The sequence below is a fragment of the Echinops telfairi genome, unplaced genomic scaffold (genome assembly GCF_000313985.2).
Source record: "Echinops telfairi isolate 266 unplaced genomic scaffold, ASM31398v2 ScPeMD7_1;HRSCAF=3_0, whole genome shotgun sequence".
NCBI lineage: Eukaryota > Metazoa > Chordata > Mammalia > Afrosoricida > Tenrecidae > Echinops > Echinops telfairi.
Genome location: NW_022103896.1, coordinates 54,907,171 through 54,923,149, shown reverse-complemented (window position 1 = coordinate 54,923,149; position 15,979 = coordinate 54,907,171). Strand labels below are relative to the sequence as shown.

General features: G+C 39.7%; 1 protein-coding gene across 2 annotated transcripts in view; it reads left to right on the top strand.

Annotated features, from left to right (window-relative positions):
• Positions 1–15,979, top strand: part of RALYL (RALY RNA binding protein like) — an 832,089-nt gene that overhangs the window by 443,214 nt on the left and 372,896 nt on the right. The gene's annotated exons all lie outside the window — the stretch shown is intronic.

The window sequence follows — 15,979 nt, the reverse complement described above, 5'->3', positions numbered from 1 at the left end:
AGCAGCAACTAAGTCCACATCAAAGAAGCACACCATCCCTTGGCAATAAAATCCAAATATGATGAAGGGAAAGGTATGAGAGCTTAAATTGTGACCACCCAATTTGTAGAAGTCTATGGAGGACAGTGGGAGCCCAAAATCCATCTGCAGAGTATCTAGTCAGATTAAGCCTCTGTCAGATCCTCTGTAGTCACAGGGACTCAAACAGCTTTACTGTCAGACAAAGATATTGTAAACTTGGTTATGGTGCATCAAACCATGGTGTAATATGATACTTGGTCAGTTGACCTCCCTCTTGACCCAACCTGAGTTTGCTCAAGGCTCAAATATTCCTCACTTATTCCAAGACAGAAATTTCTTCTCTGGCTTTTAAAATATTGTTGGTGGTCTTTTCCTTCTTACTCTTTATTTTTATTTGTATCTTTATAATATTATTATTTTCTTCTTTCGGTTTCATTTGTATTTGCTTTTTATTGTTTCTGCGGTTTTCCAGTTTACAAAGCACAGGAGTGGATGCATATAGACAATAACTGTTGCAGTGGTTAATCAGGAATGGAGGGTCAGGGGGTAGGACGAGGGGATATGGAGAGAAAACAATTAATGTGGGACAGGTGGGGAGCATTAATACTGATTCTGATGATGTATGTAAAACTCTTTATATGAGTGATTTAACTATGACTGTGTAATATATGTGAATATTATATTAAGAAAACTACTGTGGAAAAAAAATAAAGCAACCAAATGACCAGTGGCAACCATGGGTGAAGGAGGAAGAGTTTTTGCTTAGCGGACATTGAGCAGACATAAACAGTGGTGGAATAATTGGGGAAAGGATATTAATAAGGGTTGTACAATATGAAGACTATATCCAGTGGCACTGAATTATGCATGTAGAAGTTGTTGGAGAATTTCTTGCTGTGTATATTTTTGCCACAATTTTTAAAATAATTACCTGAATAATAATGAGTACAAGGGAGAAGGAATTTTTTGAAAATTTATATGGTAGTGATTGTATGACTCTTCTTGATATGATTGAACTTATATGAGTTGTATCATATGTGGATGAAGCACTAATAAATGTGTTGAAAACAATTATCACAAACAAACCAAAAAAAATGGCATGATTATGTTATGTTCTTAAAGTCAGACAGAATTCATCTATGTATTTGATAACACAGTATAGCTTTAAAAACTGCTTTGGCCAAGCTAATTATGATTAAACCCAGTAAAGATAAATACCACAAGCTTAAATGTTTTTTAAAAAGTAGGCGTTTAAATTAGGAAGGAAGAATTTTCTAGGCCCTCAATATATCAAGCTAAACCTTATTATGTATATATTAATGTAACACAAGTGTAATGGATGCCTTAATGAGGCACAGGCCCCTAAACCAAATTCACTACTCATGTCAATTCTGATTCTTAGCAACTGTGGGTTTGGGAGACTATCACCCTTCATGAGATTAGAGGCCTCACCTTTCTTCTGCGGATTTGCTTGTGATTTTGAACTGCCAACCCCTGCCCTAGTATCGAAGTAGACTGCCCTGTGGGTTTTCCAAGACAGTAGCTCTTTATGGGAGTAGAAAACCTTCTTTCCCCAGAGGAATGGCTGGTGGTTTCAGACTGCTGACCTTGATGTTAGTGGCCCAACACGTAACCACGATGCCATAGGGGCTCCTACTCTTCGAACAAGAACTATGAAATAGCAAACCTCAATAAATAGAATTAATTTATGAAATTAATGCATGCAAGGATACTTGTAGTTGATCGTGATGAAGTGTCTACTGAAGTCATCTTGGGATCCCATGGAGCTTCTGTGCTTGGCCAAGTTGGCAAAAACAAGCCCGTAACGATCGTGTGCCTGTCAGTATCCTTGAGTGCCTACCGAGGAGAAGGCGGCATCCTCCCATCTGTCACCTCTCTGCCAACATCACTCTCTGAGAAGCGCGGGATTCCATTCACAGCCCTAAAAGAAACTCTTCATTCTCTTAGCGGCAGGCTGGATACTGCTGAAAACATGTGATCATATTTTCTGCTGGATTGTAATTGACACTTAGTCTCAGACTCAACAACAGGCATTTACTGATAAAGAAAGAAATCGGATACTCAGAATGTGGATCTCTGGGGGGTTTTATAGATTAATTTAGAGATTAATTTGACAATATTGAACCTCATGTCCTTTGGAGACTCAAACTAGTGAAAGAAGCTTACTCTAGGCAAGCTGTCCCTGCTTGAAAACACTGTGATGCCCTCTTGTGGCAAGACCCCTTCACACCCTCTAAGTCTACCTGGGCCCACCTCAGGGTGTTCGAGGTACATAATAGGAAGTGCACAAGGTCCATAATAGTGACACAAAGTAAAGTGACAAACATATCAAAGAATGGCAACTCTTTACAGGTCTATAGAAACAAACACATGAGGGCATGTGTGGGAATGGACCCTGTTTCAAGGAAGGTGGAATTAAAAGCAATGTCCATGAAATCCATGGATGTGAGTGTACTTTGCCGCGGAGAAGTTTTGAATGTCTTAGTCTGTGCAGGGGAAGATGGCTTTCCAGCCTGCTGGGTTAGTTGGCAGAAGCTGAACGCAATGGAGAGAGCCTGTAGCCAATGAGGTTAATATGTATAACAGGGCTGCCGTGGCATCATGTGAAGGAGAGTTAGAAATGTTAGCCTGGGCTTATCCTGTACATTATTCCAAAAGAAATCGCCCTCGCTGAAGCACTGAGAAATTCAGTGACGAAAGTACATACATTTTTTAAAAAGATGTCTGGTTGCTCTCCTTTGGTGGCCAGGGATGAATAGAAGGGAGTTGACAGTTTGCACAGGATAACTATTTGTTGTATAGGAGTGTCTTGTTCATTGTCATTGGATGCCTAGTAGCATCCTAGGAGCCCTGGTCTTGAAGGGGTTACATATAGGGCTGCTAACTGCAAGGTCAGCCTTTCTAAACCGCCAGCCGCTTGTCTAGAGAAAAACGGGGCTTTCTACTCCTGTACAGGCTCAGAAACTCTTAGGGGCAATTCTACCCGCCTCACAGGGTCGCTGGGAGTTGGAATCCACGGGCAGGCAGTGAGCGTGTAGAGTTTGAGTAGCACTCTTGATCTGTATCCTCTAGGTGTCGCTATTACCCTCTCCACAGTCATGAAAATTAAAAAAAAAAATCTTCAGGTTATATCCTGGTGGAGAGAAACAAAATTACCCCTGATTGAGACCCCGCGGTTTTAGGGGAGCATCTTTGTTCATTCCTCATTGCTGCTTTTACAAATGACTGCACACGTAGTGCTGAGGGCAGCCGGAATGTAGTCGTTCCCCGTTCTGGATGTTAGAGCCTCAAATGAGTCGGGTTTCGAAGATAAGGCGGACGCACCTGCTGTAAAAGGCAGCAGGGGTCATAGAGGGGAAGAGAATGTTTTGTCCTGTAGAGATCTTGAGGATGGCTAATTTTCAATAGTTTAATAAGAGGGCAATCTATTAGATATTAATCTGTAAAACAGGAAAGTCTCGAGGTCTGATAGCTGTAAATCTGAATCAAGTAGCGGCTTCCCATGCATCTTCTTGTCTTAACAGCAATTCACATTTCCAGAGCCCCGTGATTGGAGGCGAGGCCCAGTCTTGCTGAGGAAGAGCCCTTTACCATTGGCACGAATACACGCAGTGAATCTCCCTCGTGTATTTTAATGAATATATTAAGTACAACTATTTGTAAGACCAAATTAAGTACTGAATTTTCCTGAAGGCACTGTAAGGTATGTGTGCCTTTGTTTCCAGCCTGATGCAATCAGGGAGAATATAACCCAATATTTGGGTTTGTATTTTAACTGTGGTATTTACTCATAGTGTGAATCTTAGGCAATGTGCATATCCTTTCTGAGCCACTGCAATTTCTTCATCTGTAAAATGTGATTAATAATAACTAACTCATAGGATTGTAAAACTAAATGAAATAATTTATCTAAGATAAATTGAACCCCATGAAAATATTAAATTATTTTCCTCCTTCCTTCTCCCATACCTCCCCCCAGTTACCCAAACTGAAAAGGATTAATTGATTTGTGCGTTAGTGCATTGCACACAAAGCCAATTCATTTGAATTAGGTCATGCAAAAGTTCAGTCATTTGGCTACCAGGCTTCCTTGATAATGGAAGCGTTCTGGTATGTATTTTCCACAGGGGCCATTAGACTGTAGGCCATTTGGATGGCTTTAGAAGAATGAGTGACGGTCTTGAATTGCATAGAGCATTTCGTGCTTTCTCGGGCTGTCCTCTTTTTCTCTCTTCCTTTTTAAAAGACAGAACGTTTTCTCTGCAGCAAGACAATTTTTTAAACTATATTCCAAATGCTGTCATGCTATATGGGAATTTTTTTAAGTGTCAAATGCCCAAATAAATTCTCACATTGAAAAAGCTGGGGGAATGGAGCCAAAGAGGAAGGAACTGGGGGGGGGGGGGGGGGTAGTTCCCAAATTAAAAACAAATGTAAATATTGATGACTGAAGATTTTTTAAAATCTGTGGCAAAGCCAAGGATTTCTTCTCCCTCTTTCCACAGATAAAGCCTGTTATTTTTCTTTTTTATTAACATCATACTTATTATATAACAGTTGGTTCTTTTACCTTTTTTAGCCATCTATTCTTGTACTACAAATGCATCCTTGCCCTCTGGACTCTAGTTCATAAATACTGTAACTAAATGAGACATCATACTCATGGTTTTTAGATGGTTGCAAACCTTTGTGGTTCAATTAACCAAGCTAATGAAGGAATCAAATAAGACAGTTAATCCTGAGAGTGCATAATCCAAAATTACTGTGTAATTTAGTATTTTAAAAAAATGAAGCAGTGAGGCCACAGAGAACTATTTTTTCCCCAAACTAGAAATTACTTGTGGGCCGTTTATTTAAAAAAAAAGTTTAATCGCTGGGTCTCAGTTGTTCCAACTCTTGAAACATAAGAGGAGTCACCCAACATTCTCTGGAGTCTGTGATTGTATTGGGTTTTTCAAATGACAATGTGTATATATTGGCAGTTTCTCCTTAAAATCCTGTCTGCCTGTCCAGTCTCCCGGAACAACTTCTTCCCATTTCTAATTCTCACTGAATATGGAAAGAATCACATCTTCGAGAGATTTAGATGGTTATGCTAAGAAGTGATGGCTTCAAAACTTGCTAGCGTTGTTCCGCAGCCACAGAGGCTGTCTGCACCTACAGAGGTTTTCAAAGTCTCGGCAGCTCTTCTCTGTCCTATAGGACTGATTGCCTTGAGTCAGAATTAATTCAATGCCAGCAGGTTTAGTTTGGATATTTGCTGTTTCTATTTCTTCACTGATCTTTTTCTGGACAGTGTTCCTAACTCCTAAATGTACCGTTGGTTCTTTCTATATGAAGGGGCTTCAAATGTGCATGAAAATTTTCCATTATCTGTTTATTCAAATTTTCTACAAAAATTTGAAGGCTTCAACCTGACCCCTTCCAACTACAGAAGGGAGGAAAAATCCAACTACATGTCTACCCAAAGATGCTTCCTCTGAAACAGGACTTTCAGTAGATGGAGGCATGCCTCCACCCCAGCCTTCTTTCCCTTACTCTCACACCAGCCGTCCCCGCCACAACAGTCAACTTTTCTGGTATAACCCAGCAGTGATTTTGCTTATTTCCAGTGATGAACCAATGTCAATATTTAAGTATATTCCCATTCTGGGTTATAAGACTGAAACCTCTTTCTGAATTCTCACCATTCTTTTCTTCCACCTTCGTAATTAAAGCAGAGGTGCTTAGGTAATATATGAGGTAAAACATCCCCAGAAACCATTCATGCGTGGCTGTTTTCAACCTGATGGGGTAGTGGCTTATGTATTGGGCTGCCAACCAGAGGATCAACCTCTTAAACCTCCCAACAGTTCCCTGATAGAAATATGAGGTTTTCTGCTACCATAACGATTGATAACCTCAGAAACCCACAGGGCAAGCTCTGCTCCAACGACGATGAGTTTGAGGTGACTTGGATAGTAGTGTGTTTGGGTTTGGTTTGGTTTTTTCATTTATTTTCAACTAAAGACCTTCCTCACAGTTTCTCCCTTTGCTTCTGCAGACATCTTGAATGCTCAGATTTATGAATTGAAAAGGGGAAAAAATTACGAGAGCTTTTAACATTCCATTTTTACTCTGCATTAGAAATTAAACGTTAGTCTCTTCTATTTAGTTTGGTGCTATTATCTCCCATTAAAAACTCATATATTTTGCCTGCTTGTTTATATATCAAACATAAAAATGCGGATCTGTTGTTTGTTTACATGAACATAAAATACTGCGTTTTCCGTATATATGCTTCTATATACAGCAATGAGATGGGCTTTTAAAAAATCCTTTCAAGCCAAACTGCAGATCGTTTAAAAGACTCACTTCTCTCTGCGGAATCTCAGAAGAAGTACAATTGTTTTTGCTTTAGTTTAGCGTGAGAATAAATTTTTCCACAGAACAATCTGCTTTATATTTTTAGGCACTAATGCTGGTCAATAATTGTCCACTGCAGCATAGAGAGTGCTCTTCCTCCCCAAGATAGAGCTGGACAGTTCGGTCAATAAAGGATCACTCTTGGGGGACCTGTCCTGCTGAGACAGCAAAGGCTTGTCCTTAGGCCTGGGTGCATCAGGGAGAACCGTGTGCCCTGATGGATGCAGAGCTGGGCATCCCTTCCTTTGTACTGATGAGGCCAAGAGGATGGCAGGAGGGCTGCCTTGAGTCCATATTTGAAAATCAAAAAAAAAAAAAGAATGCCAGCCACAAAAATTTGATAACTGCTTTTGAGACATGTGAAAGTAAAGAAATCCCACTGATTTCCCTAACATATGTATAAATGTAAATGGTAGAGGGGAAACAAGCAATCTTCCCCTCAGTCTGCTACCCACAGGTCAGCAGTTGGAAGCATCCACCACCGCTCCACGAGAGAAGACGGCTTTCCGTTCCCGCAGAGTTACGAGCTGGGGACTCCCCGGGCAGCTCTTCCCTGTCCTATAGGCTTGCTGTGAGTTGGCATCAACTAGACAGCAGTGAGTTAGAGTTGTTGTTGTTGTTGTTTAGTTTTAACTTTTTTTCTAAGTTGCAAAACATAAAGAATATTTTACAGTGACTTTTTCAGTGGTTAATATTTTAACAAGCGTGCTGGCAACACAGCTCTTAAAGAACTCAGCTGCTAGCCAAAAGGCGAGTATTTCAAACCAAACAGCCATTCTTCAGGGGGAAAAAAGATTGTTGATAAGCACCCAAAAATGACAAAGGGACAGCCTAGCAGGGGGGAGAGAGCCGTTCTCCTCAGTCACAGGAGAGACTGAGCACTGAAATCACTCGAAACACCGAACGTTTCAACCGTCCTTTCGGAATCTTCATGGGTTAGCCGTAATCTACTGTAAAGAACACTGTATTTTTCCTTCAGTGATTTACTTCCTGATTCAAAAACACCAAAGCTCATTAATGTTCCATACTTATGACTGTGGATAGAAACCACTTTCATTTATGCATGCTCTGAATATTCACGTTCGCTTCTCCTTTACACTAGAATTACAGCCAACACCAGACCAGCAGTGAATAAGGACTGAGGGAGGCGAAAGGACAAGTGCAGAACATATTTGTTAAACTTGTGCTTTGAGGACTCCAAACAAAGTTCCGTTTCCCTGTTAGTTTTTATCCTTAATTTTAGACTGCACGGGAACACATGGCTGAAATGTAGATAAATTGTGCCCACTCTGATTTTGCTAAGAATGTAGACGACTCGGTGGCTGACTAGAGATGGCAGATGAATTTGTTTGTTTGTGCCAAAATGGAGAATGCCCTTAGCCAATGCATTTGCTCATATGGCTTAAGATTTACAGATTTATATGGGGGGTGGGGTGGGGGGGTGTTGAATCCCATCTTTGCTTGTGGAGCCGCTTTGGACTCGTTACACAATGCATCAATTTACTTATCTGTACAATAGAGAGACTAACATCTATACTACAGCATATAAAAGTTAAATTGCTTGGAGTAATACAAGCATATAGTAAACCCTGGGTGATTGTTAGAATAGTAGAAGCAGTAATAATAATATCTGGTCACTTCACAAGTCTCTTTTACCTCTCCTGGCTCCTGAGGAGCAGAACCTATCATGGTTCGAGAACGGGTGGGGATTGGCAAAATAGCTAGTCCGTTTGCTTTCTAGCCCCCAACGTTTTGCTTCTGCGGTTCCGCTGCCTTGACCACCTTCTTGCTCACTCAGCTTTTGACTGGACACAGAGCTGACAGGTGTTTTCCCAGCGGTGACAGCAGCTGCTTCACGCCGCTCTTATCTGACAGTTCCCGGGCCTGTCAGAGCGCAGGACGCAAAGGCCGTCAGGCCAGCAGGCCACCAGTTGCATGTGGCATAATGACACACTTCCTGAGGGACAGACACAGCCAATCTCCCAGTTGTTAGCCAGGCTGACACTATCCACCTCTCTGGCAAGGTACGTTCCCAAAGTTCAAAGTGCTGACTGACTGCAGCTGAGCAGGAAAGACTAAGTGGCAGGCTTTTAAGATGAAACTGGTGGCAGCTGGGTAGCACCCTGGCAGGCAGAGAGAAGTCTAGAATTACCAGTGACAGAGGAATGGCAGACGGCAAAGAGGGGACTGTGTTCCTTGGCAAGAAGGGAGCAGAAGAAGACACAGGTAGCCTGTGGTGAGGGAGGGTGGGTGTGTGGGCTTTGACTGGAGATAGAAAGGCTAAACTACCTACTGACTGAATGTGCGCTATTTGGTTCCCGTTCCAAGGACATTTCCACAGGAGTACTCATGAGGGTAGCATTCAGTCCCCTTGCTTTTGCAATGTTAACATCAATTCTCGCTCTCCTTTTTTTTTTAATAAACAATTCCCACATTGAGATTCTGTATAAAGACCGTTTTGTTTTTGTTGCATACTCTTGACTTGGCTTTAGGTGGTATAGAAATGAAAGAAAATATATATGTGTTGTATTGATACAGGGATAGAGAGTAAAAGGAATGAAAGAGACAAAAAGCCTTCCAAAGGTTTGATTCATGATATTTTATGGTAAAAAAAAAAAAACTATAGAAAAGAATTTAAAACGATAGGACTTTCAACAGTATATCAAAATTAGTAACTACAACAGCCTAGCAGCAGCTGAACTCTGACATTTACCATCAGCTTGATTATGTGCTGTTTTTTACAATGAAGCTATTTTTTTTTTCTTATTTTGGAAAGAAAAGCAGTGAAAATCATATTTCGGTAACTTGGGTGATAAAAATCATTGTATAAACTAAAGCAAGTGCTGTCACTTCTCAGAATTTGAGAAAATCATGGCAAAGTGAGAACTGGTAATTAGTCCTGTTCTTACAGGTGTGATTTTTCCTTCTCTAGTAATTATCTAGGAATCTTCCAAGAAGGATTACTGATGTACAGCAATGCTAATAAATATACAATGTGAGCCAAATTTAAGCTGCAGATAAGACTTGGAAATTCTCTATGTGACATCTTTTAAAGTAGAAAGAATGAGTAAAATTAATTAATCTTAATAATGTATTTCATTTAACCAACTATCGAAAATGGCATCATTTCAGAATGGACTCAATACAACATGATTGCTAAAATGTAACCTGGAAATGTAATCAATATTAATTTCTTAATAAGATTTTGTTTACATCTTTTTTTCCCCATAATGCTGGTATGCACTCTATAATAATTGTACATCATTTAATCACTGGCTGCATGTAACTAGTGCCTACCATATAGACACCACAGACTTGGGTTATTTTACCTTCATTGCATCCATTTATTAGTTTACTGTGTGCTTGAAGCCAATAAATAAATATTAATGATAGAGAGATTTTTATGGTCTACATTGCAGGCTAATTACTATTTTCACTTAACTTTATCAGTGTTACGTTTAAAGTCTACAGTTGGAAATAGGTTTTTATGGTAGACGTTTTTTAAATGTTACTCCAGTTAATATTACTGTCTTAAAAATTACTCCAAAATTTACCAGACATTTAAACAACCATTTTTTTTATGTATGCAGATTTGGGGTCGGGTCTTGAATAGATTTAATCCTCAAGCAGGGTGCATGTCTGTACTCTCTAAGAGCTGCCATCTCAATGGTGATAGCTGCTGTAAGGCTGCGAGTGAGAGCTAGAATCATCTGGAATCTTATTCACTGCAACGTTGAGTGTCTAGTCTGGAATTCTAATACAGATTTCGACAAAAAAGAGCAAAAAATAAACACTAACACCTGGAGCTATTAGCCACATCATCATGAAGGGAGAAAAGTTTGAAGTTGTCAAGAATTTCGCATTACTTGGATCCATAATTAATACCCATTGAAGTAGCAGTCAGGAAAAGGAATGCTGTATTGCCTTGGGCAATCTACTGCAAAGAATCTTTTTAAAATGCTGAATCAAGGATGTCACATTGAGGAATGAGGGGCTTCTGACCTTCACCATGGTATTTTGAACTGTTAGTATGAGGCAGACCAAAGAAGAATTAATTAATTTGAATTATGGTATTGCCAAAGAATATTTAATATGCCATGGGCTGTCAGAAAACTGGACAGAAAACATCTGTCTTGGAAGAGGTATAACTAGAATGCTTCTTGGAAATGAGCATGGCCAACCCAACAGCACTGAAAACAGTCTTCCAGAACTCAGCCAAGAACTGCTGCCTCGGTGCTGCCATGTGTTTCCCCATAGGCGCTGCATGCAAATCAAGTGACCCAGAAATGAAGGTGACGCTTACTGCCTTTGGGGAGTTAGCTTGAGGAGTCACACACCGCTGCCCACTGTCTTCTCTTCCTCGCAGACAAGTCACTGCAGTTTGTCCATTTTCAAAGGGAGGTGGCAGAGGCTTCGTATCTCCAAAAACGTCCAAGAACCTCATCATATGTTGGAAGACCTCCCTGTCTTTCTAAAGGCTTTGCTTCAGAACTTCCCAAATCCTGTCTATGCTTTGCGTGAATTCTCTTCAGAATTCTCTTCCTTGTAACTTCATATGTTGTCTGTCCTCATTTATTAGATTGTTTTTCATATAGGCCTGAAGTCTGGAATAATGCCAGCACATTGCACATGACTTTATAGAATTGTGCGTTTTCAATTAATTGATACATGTTAAGTAGTCAGCAAAGATTGGTGCACTAGACATGGTCAATAATTATAATTGTTAGCTCTAAGTACCTTATAGAGCTGTTATCATAATGATAAATATATGTTTAACTCAGCTTGAACACTTTACATATTTTACCTTTATTAAAATACTTAAATTCCCTAAGCCTCTGTTTAATTATCTAAGTCTATTTCCTCTTTTGTAAAATGAAGCTAATAACAGTCCATTTTTCATAAGAGTGTTCACTGGGATTGCCAGGCAATGAATTATTTAATATGGATTTTCTAGTCATAGTCTGTTACCACCACCAGATGACCTTTTATTTTCCTAGTGGGTTTGGGTAAGTAGATGGAGGACGCTACTGGTAGGATTATCTGAGGCAGCAATCAGTGGTTGTTGGCAGGGTTAATTTTTATTGCTATCCTGCTGTGTATACACTGAGCCCTCTCAGAAGCCAGAATGGGGGATTTCAATACCAGCAAGAAGAATCGTGGAGCCTGTCTTTGGATTCAAGGTTTCTGCCCATTGAACCTCCTTGACCCAGGAGAACATGCCACACCAAAGGAGTGACAGACTAGCCACAGAACTAGGAACCAGAGCATGAGACAGTGGACTTCCCAGCCCACAACGCAAGTAAAGCTGAGCTCTTTGGGACACAAAGCTAGCTGTAGAATGGGATGCCTCCAGACACGTAATTGGAGGAGGTAGATATGCTGCCACGTAGAAGTGGATTCAGTACCTTCAGTTCTGAGGCTTGCGGCAAAGTTTCATGCCCTTGGACATTGTATTGGCAACCCTACAAGAGCTTTGTAACATTGCATAGGTAGAACAAAGGCCAGGCCAAGAGACTAGGGGCCTCTTGAGAAAGACCTACCTGCACACACAGCAAAGAAGAAACTGCCCTAAGTAAACAGCTGTAACCTGAGCATTTCTCACATTAATTTTCTGAATAATCCTATAATCACGAGTGTGGTCTCTGAGTCCTGTGTGGTCATAGAAGACTGAAGTTAGCAGGGAGGTGGAATGCAGGCTTAGTGATGCTGATGATATTCCTTCCCCTAATCATTTAATTTTACAGATAATTCATAAATAGTGCTTATGATATTGCTTGGTATATAGGGAACTATTTATTAGTAATCTGTCTTGAAGACATGGAGAATGGACTGTTTTTTCAAACCATTTTATTGGTAGCTAATACAGATATCCTATCATTCCATAATTGAATCACATCAAGCTGTATTGTATAATTGTTATCGCACTCAGTTTCAGAGCACTCTCTTCCTTCTTGAGCTCCTTGGCACCAGTCCCCTTTACCCCGCTTCTCCCTACACCCCATCCCATCCCCAGGAACCCTTATTCTACTTGTTGTCTCTGTGGGTTCATCAGTCCTTGGTTTCATAAACTGAAAAACAAAAGCATAACAAAAGTTCAAGAGGGCTACCCACAATGACAATATACATCAGCGCTAAACCCCAATATGAAAAAAAAAAAGTTGAAATACTGAAATCCAGATCAGGCTGAACATGTATCAGAGGGGAGATTCGGGGGCATGGTTTTAAGCATTCAAGTCAGGTTTATCATTTCGATCTTCTGTAGTCATCTCTTCACTACTTTCTATTTGGTAACCAGTGCCCTCCTCTCCCTCCGTTATGAACAGAGGGAGATCACGTGGGCTTATTCCCTGTGTAGACCCCACAATTGTACCTTGTGCTCCCCTTTCAGCCACAGCCTTCTGCAAATCAGGATCTTGCAATTTAGGCTCTGATACTGCTCTGACCTTCCACTTCGGATTGTATGATTTACAATCCTCTGGTCACTGATGTTGGTGTGCCTCTTCCATGTGAGCTTAATGGAGATCTCACTTAGATGGCTGCTTGTTTGGAAACAAGCCTGTTAGACCCCAGACACTATTTTATCTGCTAGCTGGGCACCATGTGATTTCTTCACCACAGTTTGTTATATCACCCGCATCTCCGGTCCTCCCTTCCTGAGGACGAGCATTGAACAGGCCTACGATGTAAGAACTAAGTGTTCTTGAATTGGAGCTAGGATTTATTGCGAGCCCAAAATCCAAGAATGGACTTTTAATCACCAAATGTGAATGGAAAGGAATAGAATTCTGAATTACTTCAATCTGATACATTTTTTCCATATTTTTAAGCACTTCCTAAGTCTATATCTAATGAAATCAATTAAATATCCTACTAGATATTAGTAATGACTGGGTTGATTTTGGAAACACCTATAATTATTTTTTAAATTGGGATAATTATCTTTTACATGACTGATTTTTAATTTAGTGTTGAACATTAGTAAAAACGAATTTACACCAAGTATCTCCGACATTTGTCTATTTCAGTATACCATATCCTTCCTAAGTGGTAAAGAAATTGCTGATATTATTTTTTATATGTTTACTGCTAAATTCACACTCTAATAAACAGATAAATTTACCAATAAATACGCTTACACACTAATTTAAAAACCCCAAACTCACGATGGAGTTGATTGTGATGTTTAGCAACCATATAGATCAGAGTAAAACTACCCCTTGGGTTTCTGAGACTGTGAATATTTCCATTAGTAAGCACCCTCACTCCTGTGGTGCTGCTTATGGCCTTGAATGATTGACCTCAGGGCATGCAAGCCCAACACATAACCCACAGAGCTCCTTCAATTCTAATGGTAAAACCAAACCCAAACCCAATACCACCACATTGATTCTGACACTCAGTGATCTCCAGGGCAGAGTAGAACTGCTCCCTAAGATTTCTAAGACTTTACATTTTTAAAGGAAAAGGAGCCCTCATCTTTCTTAGGAGGAGCAGCTGGTGAATTCTAATGACGTTGTGGTTTGTAACCCAACATATAACTGATATATCCCACTATATTGCAAATTCTAATGACAGTGACTGTTACATGCCACATGACTCAAATTATGATTCATATTTTACTTTATATTATCAACAGCACAAATGTCTACATCCAAAAAGAATCGTTCTTACATTGGAAATAGTATATCCATTGCCATTGAGTTCATTCTGACTCAGGGTAACCTCATCTCTGACAGAACAGAATGGCCGTGGGGTTTTCTTGGCTGCGATCTTTATTGAAGCAGACCCCCAGGCCCTTCTGCGATAGCACCTCAGGCTGAGAGGAGCATCCTTAGGTTAGCAGTTGAACACAAACCCTTTACTCAGGTACCAGCTCCCTACTCTATCACATAGCTGATGAAAGTGTTCCAGACTGCCCAAATTCCAGAGAGATGACAGAACTCAATCGAACCCTGGTTGAAGGATCTCTCGTCTGACCCATTTGATTTGTATGGTGGTAAATATGTAATATTTTATGCAATAATGCTAATATCCTCCTTAAATCTATCATATGATACTGATAAAACTATTCAAGAGTGTAGAAAAGCAAAGCTGTTCCATAAACTACATAACTGAGCTAAAATGTAGGAGACTCGCCCCAGCCCTCCTCAGTAACTAGCAAACAGTGGAGTGTGAGCACATCATCAACTTCTGCATGTGTAGTGCATAAGTGTTGATGTCCTTTAGAATGAATAAGGGCATTTACTTATAAAAGTAACATATAATATGTATATACATATCTATGCCCCAAGATAATGAATTAAAATCAAGATATAGTTTGGAAAGCAATGAATTTTTGTCACATCTAATTCCATGTAGCTACATATTGCAAGACATTGAACAAGTTACCTTTGTAGCAGAGACCAGTGAAGTAATTTGGGTCTTTGATGATGATGATTTTGGCTTTGTGTTCTCTTTCCCTGGCAGGAGCTGACACAACATTCTCCTTTATCTGACAGGTGACAGTGTTCTTTATCATGAAATGAAATAGCCTCAGACCTTTTTCCCCCTTTGGCTCACTTATGAGTCTATTAAGATCAGGATCTTGAATTACCTGATATAGAATGCATCCAAATTGTTGAGTTGCAATATTTTCCAATTTTGTTGCTTAATGTGTAGACATGAAGAATAAAATTGATAAAAGTGGTGTCTCAATGTAGTAATATTTCATGTTGTTGGATGCAAAGTATGTCAGATGTCACAAGATCCAATAGGTTCATGAACTCACAAGTGCCATCACTTTAGAGCATTTGTAAAAGTTTGAGTTCTATCCTGCCAACTCCACAGCCTTTGGACGTCGTGCTCCACAGTAAATGAAAACTAATTTAAAATAACAATGTTAGTGCATGTCCATTCTCCAAATTTTATGGATTGCTGAGATTTATACAAGCTCTTCCATACAACGTAGGTGATTGTGCAGGAATGGAAAATGATAAAATACCACAATAATTACTCAGTTAATGTAGTTCCTCCTTCCTCTCAGAACTTACAATGATCTTTAAATTGGCTTATATTTCTGGATGAGTCAAGGAAACATCCCTATATTATTATAAAATGCATTCCTTTATTGCTATGTTAGAAACTAATATTTTTGGCAACGCCTAGTATATGGCAAGTGTTATGCCAGGAGAATTAAATGAGTTACCTAATTAAATCCTTGCAACAATTTTGTGATGTACGTTATTATTGAGTAGGCAAGAAAACAGGAATATGGAAATGTGAAGTTGTTAACTACAGTTAATCAACTGGAACAGTTTAGACTCTGAACTATAATTTATGATTGCAAAATTTAAGATACCCACTTTCTTAAAGTGGATATAGTTTGAAAATTTGGGGGTGGAAAAAACTGGATGATATCAGAATAGGGTATATATAGAACTATCACTACATTTCTAAACTGTCAAAGTGTTTCCAAGGATGCCATATTTTTTAAAATACTTTTATTGGGGGCCTTTACATCTCTTTTCACAATCCATGCATTCCTCCAATGTGT